General features: G+C 40.9%; 1 pseudogene; it reads right to left on the reverse strand.

Moving 5' to 3' along the window:
- Nucleotides 1-1755: 1755 nt before the first annotated feature.
- On the reverse strand, nt 1756-3071 carry LOC103746243 (annotated as a pseudogene).
- Between the last annotated feature and the right edge of the window lie 4558 nt (nt 3072-7629).

Here is a 7629-nt window from a genome sequence, read left to right on the forward strand (position 1 = left end):
CAACCACAATCTTAGTGAAAGAATTATTGGTAGCTGATTACTGATGGGTGAGGAAGAGCTGATCTTCTTAAAGGGAGGGACTGTAGGTAGACTGTCTAGACCCCAGTGGATGAATTTGCACTAAGGGAGGTCTGGGGACACTACCATGACAGGATAGGCCTTAACACAAACGACAGAATGCATGAATTCCAGTAGGGGGGCTATGGGAGGGTGGTCAGGGGGAAGGAGATATAAAGATGATTAAGATTGACTAAGATGTTCTGTATAACATATACAAACATTCAATAAAAACCATTTCCCATTATGAAGATATAGTGATTGAGACATATTAAATCAGAATTTTGGATATATGAACAGTATGATTAATAGTTATGATTAAAAATCAACAGATGATACAAAAACTCAATGCAATCTGGAAATATGAAAAGAATAAATATGATAGAGATAAGCAATTAGGTGAAGTAAAATAATTTTAAAGAACCATTTTAAACAATTTGTCTACTGTATTTAAAAATGCTTTGAGTTCCTCAAGGTAGTACATAAAATGTATTTTCAGCTTGATAAGAAATAAGAAAAAGTAGGGGCTGGAGTGAAGTCTCAGCAGGTAGTGTTTCAACCCTTAGCACCTATGTAAAAGCCAGGTAAAATCTTACATGTTGGTAGCCTCAGCACCAGGGGAGAAATTAGAGACTGATAGATTCAGAGAGCTTGCTGACCAGCCAGTCTATCTGAAAGGGTGAGCTCCAGATTCAGTGAGAGATACTTTCTCAAAAATTAAGGTGGAGGACAGATGAAGACATCTGATGTTAACCTGTGGCTACCCAAAGTGCAGGCACAGGCAAGCACACCTGCACATGCTCATATGCACACACACACACCACACAAACATGAGAGAGAGAGAGAGACAGAGACAGAGACAGAGAGAGAGACAGAGAGAGAGAGACAGAGAAACTAAGAGAGATGAACTGGAAATATGACAACAAAAGTAGGAGGACTATGACTGAGATAAGCTAAGGGAAGGCACACAGCAGTACTCAGAGGCTCCTGCATGTTCAGGGTGTATGATACCTAGTAACCAGGTAAGCAACAGAGATGACAGAACTCATATACCCCTAGAACATGGTGTTCCCTGTGAACGATCAATTATTTGAAACATAATGAGTACATTATATTGTAAAGAGACATGTATGACCCAATTACAAATTTCTAGAAATGAGATTTTTATTTTTGAGAAAATGAATATATCGGAACAAAGTGCATAATGTTAATATAGCCACAGGAATTTAGATTAAAGATTTAAGCCTCAGTTGGCCCTAAACCAGAGATAAACAAGTAAGATGAAATTTCCTGTCAGTCCTCAAATTCTATTCTTTTAAGGTCTTTTTGTAGAAAAAATAAATCTAAATTTGAGGGCCTTTCAGGTTCACCTACTTCTCATAATACATGAATAGTTTTATCATTGCTTTGTGGCATCTTGATGATAGAGAGTGAAAGGTAGAGAGAGAAAGAGAGATCAGTTTTATGAGTGTATCTTATGTTCTGTTTTTTTTTTTTAAAGACAGGGAATATTTTATTTAAACCCAACTTAAATGAACAGCTTGGGTCTATGACAAAGCACTCATGTTAAAAGCATTGGTCAGTAACTGTATGAGAGCACAGACTGCCACATACAAGTCACCTTATCAGACCCCAACTTTCAGTGTTGGAACAGAATAAACTTCCCTGTAAAAGCAGCACCATTGTGACATTTTAACTTCAGTATTCTTCCTCACTCTCTCCTTCAACAGAATCCACACCAACCTTCTCATAATCCTTCTCAAGGGCAACCACATCCTCACGGGCCTCAGAGAACTCCCTTTCCTCCATGCCCTCATCCATATACCAGTGCACAAAAGCATGTTTGGCATATATCAGATCAAACTTGTGGTCTAGATAGGCCCAAACCTCAGCAATGACTGTGGTGATACTCAGTATGCATACAGCTCACTGTACCTTGTCCAGGTCTCCACTAGGTACTAGTGGGAAGCTGGCAATTGATACCAACCTTGAAGCCAGTGGGGCACCAATCACAAACTGGATGGTATGCTTGGTTTTGATGGTAGCAATGGCAGAATTGACATCTTTGGGAACCATATCACCATGGCACAATAGGCAGCAAGCCATATATTTACCATGGCAATGGTCACATTTCACCATTTTGTTGGCTGGCTCAAAGCAGGCATTGGTGATCTCTGCTACAGAAAGCTGCTCATGGTAGGCTTTCTCAGCACAAATGACAGGGGCATATATGGCCAGAGAGAAGTGGATTCTGGTGTAGGGCACCAGGTTGATCTGGAATTCAGTCAGATCTACATTCAGGGCTCCATCAAATCTTTGGGGAAGCAGTTATAGAAGTCACAATTTGACCTATCAACCTATTTAGGTTAGTGTAGGTTGGGCACTCGATATTGAGGTTTCTACAACAGATGTCATAGATGGCCTCGTTCTCTACCATGAAGGCACAATCAGAGAGTTCCAGGGTGTTGTGAGTGGTGAGGATGGAATTGTAGGGCTCAACAACAGTGGTGGAAACCTGGGGTCTGGGTAGATGGAGAATTCCAGCTTGGACTTCTTTCCATAATCAACAAAGAGCCATTCCATCAGCAGGGAGGTGAACCCAGAGCCAGTTCCCCACCCAAGCTATGGAAAACCAAGAAGTGCAGAAGACCGGTGCACTGGTCAGCCAGCTTGTGAATTCAGTCCAAGATAAGGCCAATGATCTCCTTGCCAACAGTGTAGCGCCCACGGGTATAGTTATTGGCAGCATCTTCCTTGCCTGTGATAAGCTGCTCAGGGTGGAAGAGCTGGCGGCAGGTACCAGTGTGAGCTTCATCAATGACGGTGGGTCCCAGGTCTACAAACACTGCCCTGGGCACATGCTTGCCAGCACCTGTCTCACTGAAGAAGTTGTTTAAAGAGTCGTCTCTTCCCACAATGATCTTGCCACTTGGCATCCGGCCAAGAGTTACCCAGCAGGCATTGCTGATCTGAACACCCGCCTGCCCAACCTGGGTGGAGATGCACTCACCCATGGTTGCTCGTTCATGGCTGCCCAGGCTATGGCGAAACCAGACAGAAGGTAAGTGTTTTTTTTTTTTTGGCTTCTTACAGAGCGGCTCTTAGGTGCTCAATGTGAGAGAGCCTGCCCCTATGTTCTTGAAAGTCTATTTACCTCTAGTTTCCCTTTTCCCAGTTTTAATATGCATAAGCCCATATGTTCCATAGATGTCATTTTTCCCGATAGAACTGTTGAATCCTCTTTGATAGTTATAAAGCAAAGATTGTCACTCTAACAAATTTTTTAAATATTTTTTAATTTTATGTGTATGAGTGTATTGCCTGCATGTGATGTAAGTGTACCCCTGTTGTGCAATGTCCATGGAGGTCAGAAGAGGGCGTCAGATTCCCCTGGAACTGGAGTTAGGGCAGTTGTTAGCCACCATGTGGGTGGTGAGAACTAAACCTAGGTCCTCTGCAAGAACAGCCAGTGCTCTCAACTGCTGAGCCATCTCTCCAGGCCCCTCTAACAAATTTTATAACACATATGCTATACATAAAATATATTGCTCATGTAAAAATTCCTGTAGGTGTCAGCATATGCCAGTGTCTCCAATTGGCTGGTTCCTCCAATGGGCGGGGCCTGACGCAGAGCAGGAGCCATCTTGGAACCGAAGCAGTAAGCCAAGCCAGAGAAGGAAAGTTGCACCTAACAGCTGAAAGACAGAATGGACTGACTTTTATGGACATGGGGTGATTGCTGGCCCCAGACCGTGAGCGAATTATGGGAGTTGCACAGTCTGATAAGGCGGCTATGAGGCTGCACGGGGCTAGGCACTGGGTACTCATTCCTTTATAAGTTAATTAATACACATAAAATATATGGTTTGTCTGACCCAGAGAGAATTTGGGCCACAGCCAGTCACACTCTTTGGTCATGTGTCTGTATTAGATCATATAAGCTTCATAGTTACCCACAAAAAAAGGGTCATTTTCAGGTGGAGAAACAAGCATAAACAAGAGCAGAGGTTGTTGGATACCAAGCAGCTGAGAGGAAGTGGGGGGGCGTGGAAGTGGGGGGGGGACGTGGTTCCAACTACACCTTCCTGATGTGGGAAATGGTGATTTTGAGTTTGAATGAGGCTTTTCCTTTCCCCCAATCTGGGCTTTAACTCAGGAGTTAGGGTGCCAAGTGCTCACAGTCCACTGAGCCAATGGCCTCTAGACCTCATAAATTTGAAAAATGAAATTCATGGGTCACAGTGGGTAAGTTCTAGACAGAAGTATTTTATTATAGGAAGGGTAAGAGAAAGAAAGAGGGCAAAACTTCCATATAAGGTGCAGATCCATCAAATTGATAATCTAAGGGGAATTGGGGTACCATCAAACTGACAATCTAAGGGTTTTTAAAGGACAAGGAATAGGGAGGAGATGACCTTGTCAGTCTGCTTGGCCTAACCACAAGGCATCCAGGCATCTTCACATGTAGATTCCAGGCAGGGCTGCTCATTTATGAGAGATAACCAGGTATCAGAGCTCTCTTCCTGCATTCCTGGACTCAACAATAACATTCTAGGATCGGCTTTATGTCTTTCTCCTCATTTTGACTTCAGATCACCTCAGTGCCTAGTTGATGTGGGAAAAGTATAACAAATAGTGAAGAAAATTTAGTATTTCTCCATTAGTTTCATTGTTTGAAAATGACCATATCTTCTATGCTTATTCTAGATTTTTAAAAATTTCACATGGCATTTCTTTATCTTTTCTAAAACCTGAAAATTTCTAATTCATTTATAGGAACATTGTCAAAGATAATTTGTGAAAAATCTCTATTGGGAGAGCAGCCTGTGTCAGTGAGAGGCAAGTGGTTCTAGTAGAGCTATTTTGTTTATTCTTTCATTTGAACAACAAAGTTCAGAGAAGAAATCTGAAAAGGTACAAGGCCATTAGAGATCCAGGATCTTTGTTTTTCCTGTCTTTCTGGTTGCCTTCCACCGTTAAGACAATCCCCCTGTGAAAGATCACTGCCCAGGTTCTATCTGTCTGACTATGGAAGAAGGAGAGGGGTGGGGGATGAGATGAGAAAAGCACACACAACATTTCCTGCTCACCCGAACTCATTATGTAGACCAGGCTGGCCTTGAACTCACAAAGATCTGCCTGTCTCTGCCTCCCAAGTGCTGGGATTAAAGGTGTGCACCACCACACCCGGCTAGTATTTTAAAAGTGCTGAATAAAACTGGAGTTCTGAGATTTGGATGGATAGTGAGAACTAATACTGGTGGAAAGAACCAATAGCTTTTACCCTAGTGACATCAAGAGCCTCAGGGACATCAAGAGTGCCATGATCAAGAGGGCTGGCAGCAATAGTTGACAAACGCACTGAATCCTAAAAGAATAAACAGTTGGTGCCTGTGTGCTAGAGAGCTGGATGGATTTTTTTTTAGAAAATCAGTTATGATGAATTAACTTGTTTCATTTTTGGTGGCCAAATCCTACTTTAAAGGTCCTTCTTATAGCCTGAATTTGTATAGGAATTATTATTTTAAATTTTTTAGATTTTAAAAGAATAGTCCTTATTTAAATCTATATTCCTTAAGTCTGTCAGATAAGGGCTCAGCCATCTCCTCCCTTTGCACAACAAATTAAAAGGCGATATCTTCTCTTCCTTTTCCTTTAAAAATATTTTATTTTTAGCGTGTGTGTGTGTGTGTGTGTGTGTGTGTGTGTGTGTGCATGAGTTTATGTGCACCATGTGCAAACAGGTGATCTTGGTGGCCAGAAGAGGGTATTTTAGCCTCTAGAACTGGAGTTACAGGTAGTCGTAAGCTGCCTGATGTGAGTGTTGCAAACCAAAACTGGGTTCTTTGCAAGAGCAGTAAACATTCTTAATCACTGATCTGTCTCTCCAGCCCCTCTTCTTTTTCTTTGTCTTAACCCTCTATCTGAGTCCCACAATATGATGGAGAAACAAACCACAGAAATCTTCATATGATGTCACTCTACCCTTTTTCTTTCACTTCAAATTATAGAAATGAAACTATTATGAGCAAAACCATTTTCATAAACACCTTGCATCTGTTCCAGTGGAAATGGATGAGAACATTTGCATGCACAGCCATCTTAACAAACCTTTAAACCTCCAGCAACTATAAAGTTTCATCTGTCCTCCAAAGAAAGACTCCATTCCCAGCATCATTTGCCAGAAGACACTGATCACTTGACAATTATATTTAAAAGCAGCAGGCTCCTGTTTCTAAATTCTGTGCACTAAACACCTGTTCCCTGTCAGACAGTGCAGATGACACTTTTCTAAGAGATCTGGGTTTTTTGTTAGGATAGTACTTCACTCATGACCCTCATAAAGAGTGTCAGTGGATTATGCATGTTGGGTGAGATTTTAGCAGGCTCCAAGTTGAAAGCAGAGCCCTACATAATGCCTGACATAAGAACAGGGTCAGATTCCCAACAGACAAAATGACGTAGCTACTTTATCTCCAATCATTCTGCGGTGAGAAGCTTGCTTTCCATGGTATTATTGTCTGCATATTATTGTAACATTGCATCCAGCTTTCATATTCAAACAAGAGGGCTGTTGATGTAGCTCAATTGTGAATGCTTCTTTGCATTCAGGGAGTCCCAGATTCAATCCTCAACATCACATAAAACTGGGTACAATGATGCATGCCTGTAATTCCAGCACTATGGAAGTAGAGGCAGCAAGATCAGAAGTTCAAAGTTATCCTCAGATAAATAGTGAGCTTGAGGCCAACTTGGGATACATAAGACCCAGTCTTCAAACAAGTAAACAAACAAACCAAAACACAGAAGAAGAAACATCTGATTACACTTATCTGTGCTTACTAAATTGTAAATATATAAAATTGACGCATGGATCTTTGTGTCATTCTTCTATATTGCTATATTTTTGTACCTTTGTATTTATCTACCTATCGTCTATCTATTTATATATCTATTTACCTATCTATCTATCATCTATCTATGTATCTATCATCATCTATCATCTATCTATCCATCTATCATCTATGTATCAATCATCTTTCTAAGAAATACAAGCTGCAAAGCTTACTTGCCACGGTTTATAGGTACTTTAAAAAGACATGAGTCCCCTAGTGTGATATGATGATAGAGAACAGAGAATAGTTTATTACATCAGTACAGGTCAGCATGCTTTGACCCAGATTCTGAGACCCAATTCCAACAGGAAGATATATGCAGCCATTGACCCCTGTATACTGGGTAGGTACCCTACAGGAGAGAAACCCTGAGCTTAAAGAATCTGGGTTTCAATTATGGGCTAGCTTGCCTGAACTTTGTCTCACAGGAAGGTGTTATCTTTATTAAACTGGCCAGTAAAAATCTATGCTCTAAAAGTTGATCTATGTTACCCAAAAAAAGAACAATCTCTATCTCCACTGCAAACTAAGCAGAAACTCAAAGATCCATAGAAATAATCTCTTAAAACACATATTCTAGCTCTCCGGAGGGTAGGAAAAACATTGGCACCCTTGGAGTACTTGTCTGGAAAATATATATTATTATATTATATTATATTACATATTTTATTTAATA

Source organism: Nannospalax galili, unplaced genomic scaffold, assembly GCF_000622305.1.
Source record: "Nannospalax galili isolate Female #2095 unplaced genomic scaffold, S.galili_v1.0 scaffold552, whole genome shotgun sequence".
Classification (NCBI taxonomy): domain Eukaryota; kingdom Metazoa; phylum Chordata; class Mammalia; order Rodentia; family Spalacidae; genus Nannospalax; species Nannospalax galili.